The sequence below is a fragment of the Bidens hawaiensis genome, unplaced genomic scaffold, assembly GCF_021521415.1.
Source record: "Bidens hawaiensis isolate Kalapana, Puna unplaced genomic scaffold, B.hawaiensis_p1.1 tig00011830_1, whole genome shotgun sequence".
Taxonomy (NCBI): domain Eukaryota; kingdom Viridiplantae; phylum Streptophyta; class Magnoliopsida; order Asterales; family Asteraceae; genus Bidens; species Bidens hawaiensis.
The window spans coordinates 390,889-404,318 of NW_027491942.1; the positions used below are offsets into that span (position 1 = coordinate 390,889).

The following is a 13,430-nucleotide window of genomic DNA, read 5'->3' on the forward strand; positions in this document are numbered from 1 at the left end:
ATGTTGGTTCCTCACTTGTTTACACCACTCTCTTAAACCATCGAGAAGTACATTGGGGGCCATCATATGTAGATCTAAGACTCAGTTTGGAGTCGTAGTTCATCCACCTTAGACGATGCAATCAGGTTAGCTATTACTCTATCAGATAACAATGTTAAGACCGTGACCTTAATAAGAAAATGTGCGAAGAAATCTGCCGACAAGGTCGTGACTGAGCCATCAAAAGAGGTCAAAGCTGAGTCATCTTCCAATTTCAACAACAATAAGAAGAAACACAAATCCACTCATCAAAACTTTGTCTTATCTACCCCTCAAACTCAAGCTCAAGACACCACATAACCCAACAAAACTACACGAAGACTTTTTACATTGTGAACACTTGCAAAAATATATAACAATATATAACCAGGAACCAACCTGCAAAAATATGGCTAAAGCTGCAAAGGAACCTGTCCTCTGGAAGAGGAGGAATTACTTGAGTTTTTCACTGACCCTTCGATCCACATCATAATTTGATTCAGACCCACCAGGAACATACTTGCTGTGTAGCTCCAGGTCAACAGTTGCAAATTTTAGCTACAAATTAACATAAGATGTTTCTGCCGCCTTTGGTCGGGTGTGACAATGACGAGTTTTAAGTGCCGCCCACATCTCCTTGGCAGTAGCCATGTTCCCGACTTGCATAACCCGATCTTCCGGAATTGCCTGAAATAAGAGAGCAACAACCAAACTATTCATTTTGGCATCTTGCACAACGGGATCGATCGTTTCCCAAACCCCGTGTACATTATGAATCGCCATCATCTTCATAGCCCACATGGTGTAATTAATCGAGTTTAACATCGGGTTCTGAATGGTTGGTGTCGCACCTTCCTTCTAACCACTTGATGATGAGCCTGTTTAAACCATATTGAACTTGCCTCTTCGACTGTACTTCTGATTAAACAGCTTCGGTGTTGGTGGCTCTGGATCCAGAACGTGACTTTAAACCCTAGTCACGTTGCAGCTACTCTATTAACCCAACTTCGGACGTCTCCTATGTTGAATCTCCACAGCAGGAGGTCTTGATCAGAACTAAGCTCTGATACCAATTCTGGTAATGAATTGATAATCAAAAAACACAACAGCAAAAAAACTCAGAACGTATTACCAACTTGCAAATATTATTAATCAAAAAATCTACATGAAAAAACTGATTACAAAGAGTATTTATAAGAATTAGATGACTCCTAATTCTACTCAAACTCATACTTAAATAGATAAACCAACATGTTTGTTTATTCCTTAATATTAGAACGAGTTTGATTACGACTCGAACTCCCGATTTGGCCCAGCTCCTTGAAACCGGTTCGATAATTCCCAATAGTCTCTGTCTCTGTCACTATTGATGCCACCTTAATCACAACCACCCCAACACTAGTGGTTGTGACTACCTCCACTATCATCACTAGCCATCATATAGAAGAGTATATAACGGGTGAACCAAATTTGATATATTTCTTTTTTTATCTGAAAACAAATATTTTCAACTTGACAAAATTTGGTTAGAACCTTTTATTATCCAACAAATATTGCTCAATGCTGATGCTACAACATACCACACGATTATTTGACTTTTAAAAATGGTTGCTAAATACAATGTAATAATGTTTTGGGCCGGCTAAAATTTTGGGGATTTTTTATTTGGATGACGTTTATTTTGGGTTTTCATTAATTATTTGTATTGGAGTTGGAAAATATATCCCCATAAACATCAGTTTGAACTTTGATAGTAAACAAGAAAGATACAGGATTAATTATTTTGTGTGATGACTTTACGCGCTTAATTGCTCATTGATTATGGATTATATATAATATTTTAATTTTCTTGATAGTATTTATTAACACAAAAGTAGTGTAATTTACTTTATCATGACTATGATTTTATTGGTCTGTTTCTTCATCTTGTTGCCTTTTTCTGAATCGTTAGATTTTAAGATTGATCGTTTCGATGCAGCAAATATGCTCTATTCAGGAGACGTAAAACCTTCTATTAGAACCATAGAGTTCAGTACAGTCAATTTTGGTACTAGAGTAGGTCTAGCCAAATACTATGACACAGTCCCGATATGGGACCCTAAATCCCGCAAGCTCACCGATTTCACCACCCACTTCACTTTCGTCATCGATACACAAGGTCGATCCACATATGGTCATGGCTTCACTTTCTTTCTTGCCCCAGTGACCTTCCAACTCCCACCCAACTCAGTTGGTGTTTTTTCGGTATGTTTAACGGTACTAACTATGATTCATCTCGAAACCAAATGTTATTCATCGAGTTTGATTCTTTCATGAACCCTGAATGGGATCCACTATTTGAACTTGTGGGTATCAACTATAACTCCATCCATTCTGCTACTTACGCTGCATGGAATGCTAGTTTACACAGTGGAGAAACTACATACGCCTGGGTATGTTACAACTCCACTACTCAGATTCTCAACTTGTCGTGGAGTTACCGTGCCAGAAATGATTCTCAATGGAATATGAATACTAGCAGACTTTCATATAAAGTTGACCTCAGGGAAGTTCTTCCTGAGCGAGTAACTGTTGGGTTTTCAGCTGCCACGGGTGCTAATATAGAAAGACACATACTTCAATCATGGGAGTTCAATTCAAGTTTGACTATGGTAGATAAAGGTGAAGAGAATTTAAAGCGATGGAAACTTGCCATAGGAATAATAATTCCTCTTGGAATTCTGGTTCTTTGGTAACCATGGCCGTATGTGGTGTATTTAGAAGAACAAGAAAACCAATAGAAACTGTTGCCTTGACATCGATGAATGAAGACCTCGAACGAGGAGCAGGTCCGAAAAGGTTTTCTTACAGTGATCTCGTTTCAGCAACAAACAACTTCTCAAATGACAGAAAACTAGGGCAGGGTGGATTCGGGTGTGTTTACAAGGGCTACTTATCACGCGAAAACACCCCAGTTGCTGTAAAGAAAATTTCACAGGGTTCTAAACAGGGGAAGAAAGAGTACATAACAGAAGTGAAGGCTATTTGCAGCTTAAGGCACCGAAACTTGGTGCGTCTCATCGGCTGGTGCCATGATCGAACTCAATTCTTGCTTGTTTATGAGTATATGCCAAATGCAGGGATGCCAATGAAACCCGAACCCGATGGGAAAACCCGAAACCCGACATAAATGGGACGGGTAATACCCGACCCATTAGGGTTTGGGACGGGTTTGGGATTAGTTTTAAAATTTTTCGTGGGTCTGTGACGGGTTTGGGATTTCTAATATACCCGATTACCCGACCCATTTACCCGATAACATAAACCCATTTACCCGATTATATACCCGATGTACCCGATATAGCTTAATATATTATATATCCAAATATATTATTGTCGAAACTTGTTTATGCTAATTATTTGAGATATTTTATCATTATGGTAACCATCTTTGTAATCGATTAGTTATATTTTGTCAAAACCCTGCGGGTTTTGAGCCGGGTATACCCGACGGGTAGTATTTCAAAACCCGATAGGAAACCCGAAACCCGATGGTAAAACCTGAAACCCGACGGGTAATTACTCGATTAAAACCCGATGGGTTTGGAACGGGTTTGGGATGGTCTTTAATAACCAGGTATGGGTTTGGGAATACCTAAACCCGACCCAAACCCGACCCATTGCCATCCCTAGCCAAATGGCAGCCTTGACTATCACCTCTTTGGTCAAAAGTGTCACACCTCAAAATCGTTAACTTGGCAACGGAAGACTTAATTTTGTTAATTTGGGCGGTGACAGACGCTGTTCAGCCAATAATATTCAAAATAATGAACCATTAGTTGGACTTTATTAAATATCAGAGTTTTACACGTGTCAAACATGCACGGTTCTATTTTAAATTACAAGTCCAACTATCATTCATTCGAACGCACAACAACATTTTCCCGAATCCTTCATGAAGCATCCATTTTCTTCATTTACCTGAAAAGTATGTTAAAATAATTTTGTCAACACGAATGTTGGTGAGTTTCTCAATTAAAAACCAGGATGTAACAGTTCTCAACTTTACTCCCATTTATTCGTCATTCTTTTCAATGATAAATTTCATTATTCACCATTCTTTTCAATGGGAATTTAATTTCCACTTTTTCAAAACATAGATATATATTTCTTAAACAAAACGTGTTAGTTGTAAACGAGCAAAGAGTACAACACATGTATAACTATCATTATAATAAACTCGAAACATACCAAAATCAAAATATTCACACCTTTTCAACCAGAGCGACTGGAAGAGTGGGGGGCGTCGCCCCGATAGATCTACCAATATTTTTAGGCCATTTCCCTAGGTTAACGGTTTTTCCTTTTATAATGACTCATCCCATTTAACACAATTTGTAAAATATATAGCCCTTTTCTTTACATACTTTTCCCCCCAAAACATTTATAAATCATTAAAACATTTAAAAGTGGGGACTTACGAGAAAACTCACCTTTTCCTCAGCTCAAATAACATTTATGTGTGATAATATGCCAATCAACGTCAAGATCTTATTGATAGTCATCCAAATGATAACCGGATTCCTATGTTTAATACCAAGTATATTAACACATAAACATAGATACAAATGGAATCATATCATAACTTAATTTATTTATCCTCACGTGTCTTATTTATTATAAATTTAATAACTAAATTACAAATTTTTATTGTTTAGGAAAAATCATAACTGAATCGAATGTTTTAAAATATCTTATAAATACATTAGAACACCATAGTTTCAAATAATCGTTGTAAAACTAATATATGATTTTGAAACTACACTTGAACGTTATTTAATAAAAGTATATATAGTTATTTTAAAACATAATATTCTTTTATTAATAGATGAGTGTTTGAATTCTGACAAATATATTATATACCACTTTCTTAACAAAACATAATATAATCGTTATTATTATTTATACCGAAACGTGTTATATTAATATTCTTAATATAAAAACTTTGTTTTCATATTTTATATAAAAATTTACATTTTCTAAAAGTATATATTTATTTTTAATATTAATTGTGGTCAATATCCGGATAAACTAGTTCAGTCAAAATATCGTGTTTATAAATATATACAAACGCACGAAATTGTCCAAGTCTCAATTGTACCATTTTTATCACTTGATAGTATCTAGCGGTTTTCTAAATAATTATTAACAAGATTTTCATTGTCCAAGTTATTTCCGATAACAATATTTATACCAATATTTCGTTATCCAATTCTTTCAACACTTAAAGATATAAACGATATACCTCCTCGGGTACGGTTCGAGTCTAGAAATCTGATCAAAACCCGCATGCAATGCGATCCCGATACATCAACGCGTTCGTTTTTGCGTCACGAACGTTTCTCCGGTCTCAGATAGTCCGTACGACACCTCAAAACCTACATGCAACTCGTTTTAAGAAACTATTTTCGTTTTATAATCTGACCAGTAACTTACGAAGCTTATAACTCACCATCTAAACATCTGATCATATATCCCTTCGGTGGAATCAAAGATCTATATGTTATGAAAGTTTACCGAAAATTTCAGCTTGATCCGATGGTCAGATCTCCGGGAATCTACATTTCTTTACACCTGCGTTTTCAAAATCCGCTCAGCGAGCTGAACACTAAAACGGGTTTAGAAACCCAACTTAAGCAACTCCGATCTTCATTTCCACCGTTAAAAATGATTATTTATGGGTTATGAACCCTCTGTAAAAATATCAAGATGATCGGACCGTTAGATCTTTAGTTATAGACCGATCTCTGCGGACATGCAAAACTATTACAATCTGTCCAGATTTTAAAATGAGTTTTTAATGAACTTAAGCTCATATTTAGGACAAACGAAGCTTACCATCGCGTTCAGGACGTTGAAAAATGGTTCCGGATAGAAGACGGGCTTCGGCCGCCACCAGACCACCACGTCGGACCACCACCAGCCACCGCGAACCACCACCGGCCACCTTGCCGGAATTCTCTAACCTCTCTCTACTCTCTCTCTCTCTCTCTAAAAATGCAGAAGTTTGATTTTAAATGAATATAAAGTGGGGTAACCCACCTTATATAGTCCGGTTTTAAACGCGTTTTGCGATCGTGTTTCGGTCTCTCGCTTTAACAAACCGGCTACTACAAGTGACGTTGTATTTTCCAAATACATTTCGTCAAAATACTTATTCTTATTCCGTCTCGACTTGAATTTGTCTCGTTAACTTATTATTTCCGTTAATGAGTTATTGACGATTGTTACCCAATGTCGGTTCCGTGTTATTCCGAACTTAATAAAACTAGTGTTGTTTTTCCCAAAAACAACTCGTCCAAACTTATGGTGTCTATTTAATTTATTTTATCTAAATTCTAAACTTCAAATACGGAGATAATATCAACTTTTACAAGCTCATCGGTACATGTGCTTTAATGACCGTGTTCGATAATACTAATTTGCATTTTCCCGCTTCGTTATAACTCAGAATTGAGCCACGTTTTCGCCTGCGTTCTCGGTTTTCGATCCTTTAAAATATTCAAATGGATCACCCCTGGACACTTTATCGAATGTCGGGTTGAATTTTCACACGTTTAACCGAATACGTTCGTTTCTCCGTCATTTATCACTTGAAGTTCTTTATTCCGTCTCACTTCTCACATGTTTTACAATGTATATATTCCCTTCATTCTTAGCTTAAAATACTATATTTAACTTATGGGTCTTAGTCTTCACTTAATCCGGCCTAAACATATCTTAATCTCGTTTATGGAATATAATAATACTTTTTATTTTTCCGGGTATCACAAAAAGGCTCCCCTTGAGTGGGCTGTGAGGTATAAGATTGCTATGGGGTTAGCTTCTGCGTTGCTGTATCTACACGAAGATTGGGAAAAATGTGTGGTTCATCGGGACATCAAAACAAGCAATATCATGCTTGATTTGGCGTTCAACGTGAAGCTAGCAGACTTTGGTTTGGCTCGAATCATGGACCATGAGTTAAGTCCACAAACAACTGGTTTAGCAGGAACTTTGGGTTACTTGGCTCCTGGACAGGAAAGGCTAGCAAAGAGTCAGATGTATATAGCTACGGGGTGGTGGCATTAGAGATTGTTACTGGGCGAAAGGCGACGGATGGTGTTGACCCAGATTCTTATCTCGGGTTGGTGCAGTGGGTTTGGGGTTTACTTGGGAAAAGTGAGTTGCTTTCATGTGTGGACCAGAGACTGAAGGGCTTCGACTCGAAACAAGTAGAGCGTTTGATGATGGTGGGGTTATGGTGTGGGCACCCTGACCGGAGTCTAAGGCCATCGATCCGCCAAGCAATTCAGGTGCTAAAGTTTGAGGGAGCAATTCCAATTCTTCCGATGAAGATGCCAGTGCCGATGTACTATGCAGAACCAGATGCTCCTAGTTCTGGAGCCAATTCAATAACTTATAGTAGCATTGATCTTATCCGTTGAACAAATGTTATATATAAAACTATATTGGATAAATAAGTGAAAACATAATGATATTTCCTTAAGAGTTGTATGATTAATTATATTTGTGTTTGCATTATAATGTAAGACTGTAAGAGCTTTGCAACAAACAAAAATGTGTTTAAAACGATTAAATGAAGCAAAAACGAACGGGATATCTATGGTTAAATTTATTGGCTTGATATGGAACCGTTAGGTGGGCAACATGTTCAAAAATCAAGTCTCTGTTGGAAGGAAACACTTTCGAAGACTACGTCAAATTAAGTTCAGAAGACACCATCTTCAGACACTAAGTTTTATTTCAGAAGACAACATCTTCAAACATAAGTCTGAGTTCAGAGGCCAGCCTCGTATGAGACTAAACTAGCCAAATTTTGGTGTATTGATAATCGGTCTGCCAAAGCTAACAATGACGTGAGCGTCGGCCCGTGCATGGGAGCCTGAATAGCTGCCCCTGTTGGAGCGACCCAAGCCAAGCGACCTCCACCGTGATTGTATGACCCGTGTGACAGGAGGAACCGTGTTAATGGTAACATGTTTTAAGAGTGGCAGTTGGAGGGATCTGCACGATTCGGTTTGGTTTGGTTAATAGCAATAAGCGAAACCATAACCGAACACTTTGGTTATTAAAAAGCAATAACCGTTCAGTTTCGGTTAATCGGTTATTGGCGGCTAATTCGGTTTGGTTAATTAACCGCTAAACTCAAACTTTTAACACGGACTAAATTTTTGTTGACCTTTGTTAAGAGTTTTACTAAAATCAAGACCAAAATTCATATTATAATGGTATGAAATATCCAAGATCAAGAATATAAGGTCAGAGAAAGTTGCATAAAAATTATTTAAAGTATTGGAACATAATATCATTAGAAGAAAATTCTTATGGATAAAACTTAAAAGCTTCATATTATTATAACTTTTATGTATAATCGGTTCGATTAATTTCGGTTGACCGAGGGTGCAAAAAAAACCGATAACCATTTTTTGGTTTATTCGGTCTTTTATTGTTTCGGTTAATTTCGGTTCGGCTTCATTGTTTTTGGTTTCAATGAGCAGCGGAGAAGGTCTTAAGAGATGGACCTAGCCCATTAGTCACTAGTTCAATTTAGCAAATGTAGTCAACTTTTGGCCATAGTTAGAATTGTCGTAAACGTAATGAAGTCATGGCTGTTGCCTGCTTATAACGCACTCCAAACCTATGAGCGGTTTGAGACATGGAGCCTTTACCATGGCTTCTTTAGGGAGAGAAGACTAAAGAAGAGTTGACCACTCGTTGACCAACCTCATGGTGATATTACACTATCAACTATATAAAAGAGTTTTTTAATAGGGTATGAATCACAAGCCTCTATCAGTCAAGCCCTCCTGTTGTAATGTTTGGGAATGAGGGTTTGATCCCACTGGTCTTATTAAATAAGGTTTTCACTTCAAAAGATGACACAATATCATTTTCAGACTCTTTAAACATAATTATAATACATAATACATGATGGTTAATATGACAAAGAAGATTGCAGCCATAAGACAGTCATTCCTATAAAATGTAGAGGTCGACATTTCGACCCGTTTGTTATTTATAAAGAATATAATAATGATTAATGAAGCATAAAAATTGAGCAAAAGGTGTTCACGGGTGATCAGTAGATCCGTTTTAATCAATTATGAAACCCGTCTGACCAGCCGATCTTGTAACCTCTAATATAATGTAATCAAATCTAATAATATTTATCAACTATACAAAAAAATAATACTTTACCATCGATACAATGTTCAGTTACACTTCAAATATTTCTAGCAGCACACCAAACATAGTTTGAAAGTAACATATACTGAAATATTAAATAAGACATTTAAGATGATTATGGAAAACAAATAATAACATGTCAAAAGCCAAATAACCTACCAAATCAAAAGCTCATGTACACATATCAAAAGAGATTACCAGAAGCACAAGAGCGCGAATTGAGTGAGCAAAACCTGAACAATAAGACATTACTCATGGTCTATGTTATAGTCATTTCATTATGGTAATTATGATGATACTACATGTAATCATTTGACTAAATTAACCGCTGGTGCGTTAATTGGGAAGCCAACTGTCATGAGAATATAAAAGTCAAACAGCAGGTATATTCAGAATAATGTAAAATTTCATAAGTCAGATGCTTTATGGTGTGGTGAACTATATTTGTGGTATGGATTTAGCTTATAGTATGAAGGGTTCTATTGGTCAACGAAAAAAAAGTCAAAGGTTAACATGCAATAGCTAAACCTTATTTGTTTACTTGGATTTAAACCTGACAACAATAAAATAAAATCCTAAGGCTATGTGTAGTGGATGGGCTACAAAATGAGACGTTTTGCGCCTTGTGCGCCCAGTCAGCAAAATGTATGTTTTTGTTTTTTAGGTATAATGACGTTGTAGCCCTTATATATATGTATATACATATAAGACACATTTGAATATAATAATAATAATAAAAGAAAAGGAAGAATGGGCGACATCTGCTTCTTGCCCCCCCCCCCCACAAATCGCCCATTTGTAGCCCGGGGGCGGTGTTGTAGCCCCTTTTCGCCCCAAAACCTCCATTTTGTCATCCCACTACACTTGCCCCTTAGTAGAGTAAGAAAAATATAAGCTACTATTGGCCTTTTCAAAAATAGTTTTTAGAGTAGGCAAGAAGGTAAAACCTTTATTCTATGGATTTCGACTAGATAATGTAAAGTAAATAAACCTATAGCATACCTCAAATCAGCAACTGTGTTTTTGTCTCAATAATTCCATTTCACCTGGTTACACGAACTCTCAAAGTCAAGTATGTTCGTAGATAACAAAATAATATAATATATAATTAAATTATAAAAGGTGCCCTATTTTAATCAAAATTTTAGTAGGCTTACCCTTGGGTCGGCCCTTCTTTCATAAAATAACCTTCGTTTATTTTTTTCTCAACCGTCTAACAGTCAACTCACTGGGTATATATCTGGACTAGCAAAGGGTCGGATCGGGTTGGGCAGATTCGAGACACATGTAAAAAAAGGTTAGGGTTGGAACAAGTCAAATAAAAATAGGGGTTGTTTTGGTTTGGGTAAGAACAGGTCGGGTCAATTAAAAAAGGGTTTTTGGTTTGGGTCGGAATGGGCTAGGTCAAAACAGATCTAGAACGGAATGGGATCGGGTCAGATGCAGTTAATCACCAAATATCCACTCTATAGGATTTATTAATTGAACTCACAACCACTTGGTTGTGAAATATACCACTTTATGAGTTGATCGTCCAACATTAATTTGGACTCAAACTTGTAATATGATGGGCTATAAGCTTTCACAGCTCGTAACTTCCAGTCCCAGCTGGAACGCTTTGTTAAACACGAGCCAACTCGTGTTTTGGTGACTCGTTGGACTCAACTCACTCTTCTTTCTAATAGATTATTCTTTAATGTTTGTTGATCAAATCATATTAATATATTATAAGTTTCAAATATCACAACATGATGATAATATACAAGAATAATCTAGAATGTATATTAATTTGAGCGAGCTTCCTTGAGGTACAACGTAACATGGAATTTATTTTAGATGAAACCTTTAAAAAAATACAGATGTCTATTTTATTAATATTGTTTGATTAACAGTGCTGTTCTCGTGATATTCCTAAATTATAAAACACTTTGCATGATCAGTTTACTTAAAAGCTTCATTATTATTCAAGTAATGTAAATTATGATATCATATATCAACATAATATATGCATCCGGATGACCCAACCCCTGCATAAAATTTGTCGATTATTGACCTCAGTTTATATCGACCTTTTGATCACTTCGTTCCGACCACCAACTCATTTTGTCAACTCATAGTCATCCAATATATAAAAAACCTTCCACTTGTTGATTGAGCAAGAATATAGCTGTCGCTACTGCGGATGCTACAACATGCCACAGACAGCATAGTTTTGAACCTTGCATCAACTCGTTGTATATAAATTGTTCAAGGCCGGTTATATTTGGATATCGAATATTCTGGGTTACCATGATTTTCTGGGTCTGTTCTTTCTTGTTCCTGTTGCCTTATTCTGAATCGTTAGATTTCAAGATCGACCGTTTCGATGCTGATGCAACAAATATAATGTATAGGGGAGATGCCATACCTTCTGTTGGAACTGTAGAGTTCAACAAAGTCAATTATCTTAATCGTGTAGGTCAAGCCATATACTATGATACAGTGCCGATTTGGGACCGTAAGTCCGGTAAGCTCACTGATTTCACCACTCACTTCACCTTCATCATAGATACACAAGGTCGATCCTCGTATGGTAACGGCCTTACTTTCTTTCTTGCCTCGGTGGGCTTCCAAATCCCACCAAATGCAGCCGGTGGCTTTCTCGGCTTGTTTAACACTACATACACCGATTCACCGAGAAACCAGATGATTGTCGTTGAGTTTGACTCTTTTGTGAACCCTGAATGGGATCCTGAAGTTGAACATGTGGGTATCAACAAGAACTCCATTCATTCCACTGTTTACGCTGAATGGGATGCTAGCTCACATAGTGGAGAGACAGCAGATGCTTGGGTATCTTACAACGCCACCACTCAGTTTTTGAGCTTGCAATGGAGCTACGCTGCTGGAAATGATTCTCGAGGGAATCTTTCATATCAAGTCGACCTGAGAGAAGTTCTTCCTGAGCGGGTGATGGTCGGGTTTTCAGCATCCACTGGTGCTAATGTAGAAAGGCATATCCTTCAATCCTGGGAGTTCAGTTCAAGTTTGAATATGCCAGAAGAAGGTAAAGATAAGTTAAAGAAACGGAAGCTAGCAGTGTGGATAGCGGTCCTTCTTGGTATTCTTGTTCTTTTAGTCGTGGCAGCATGTGTTGTATTTTTGAGATATAGAAGAAGATCCGTAGAGAAACAGGTAGAGGCAGTGGATGTCAAAGAAGCAGTGTCCTTGACATCAATGAATGACGATTTGGAACGAGGAGCAGGTGCGAAAAGGTTTTCTTACCAAGATCTTGTTTTGGCAACCAATAATTTCTCGATTGATGGAAAGTTAGGCGAGGGTGGATTTGGGTGTGTCTACAAAGGCGACTTACTGCGTGAAAATATCACGGTTGCTGTCAAGAAAATTTCACAAGGTTCTAATCAGGGAAAGAAAGAATACATAACGGAAGTGAAGGTTATTAGCAGTTTAAGACACCGGAACTTGGTGCGTCTCATTGGTTATTGCCATGAACAAGCTCAATTCTTGCTTGTTTACGAGTTTATGCCTAAAGGCAGCCTTGATTCTCACCTCTTTGGTCAAAGGGCTCCCCTCGAATGGGCTGTGAGGTATAAGATTGCTATAGGTTTAGCTTCTGCGTTGTTGTATCTGCATGAAGAATGTGAGCAATGTGTGCTACACCGTGATATCAAAGCAAGCAACATTATGCTTGATTCGGAGTTCAACGTGAAGCTTGGAGATTTTGGGTTGGCCAGACTCATGGATCATGATCGGTCGGGTCAACAAATAACTGACTTAGCTGGAACACTGGGTTACTTGGCTCCCGAGTACATGGAGACAGGAAAGGCTAGCAAAGAGTCAGATGTGTTTAGCTTCGGGGTTGTAGCGTTAGAGATTGCTACTGGGCGAAAGGTGATGGATCGTTTTGACCCAAATTCTAATCTCAAATTGGTGCAGTGGGTTTGGGATTCGCTCGGTAAAGATGAGCTGCTTTCGGGTATGGACCAAAGGCTTATAGACTACGAGCCGAAACAAGTAGAATGTTTGATGATTGTGGGGTTATGGTGTGCACACCCTGACTGTAGTCTTAGGCCGTCTATCCGGCAGGCAATTCAGGTGCTGAATTTTGAGGGTGAACTCCCAAATCTTCTGATGAATATGCCGGTGGTGACGTAGTAGTCATAACCAAATATGGATGGCCAAAT

General features: G+C 37.6%; 2 pseudogenes; both read left to right on the forward strand.

Moving 5' to 3' along the window:
• The first annotated feature begins 1,911 nt into the window (after window positions 1–1,911).
• Window positions 1,912–8,941, forward strand: LOC143539256 (L-type lectin-domain containing receptor kinase IX.1-like; annotated as a pseudogene).
• A 2,281-nt stretch (window positions 8,942–11,222) lies between these two features.
• LOC143539235 (L-type lectin-domain containing receptor kinase IX.1 pseudogene) lies at window positions 11,223–13,430 on the forward strand (annotated as a pseudogene).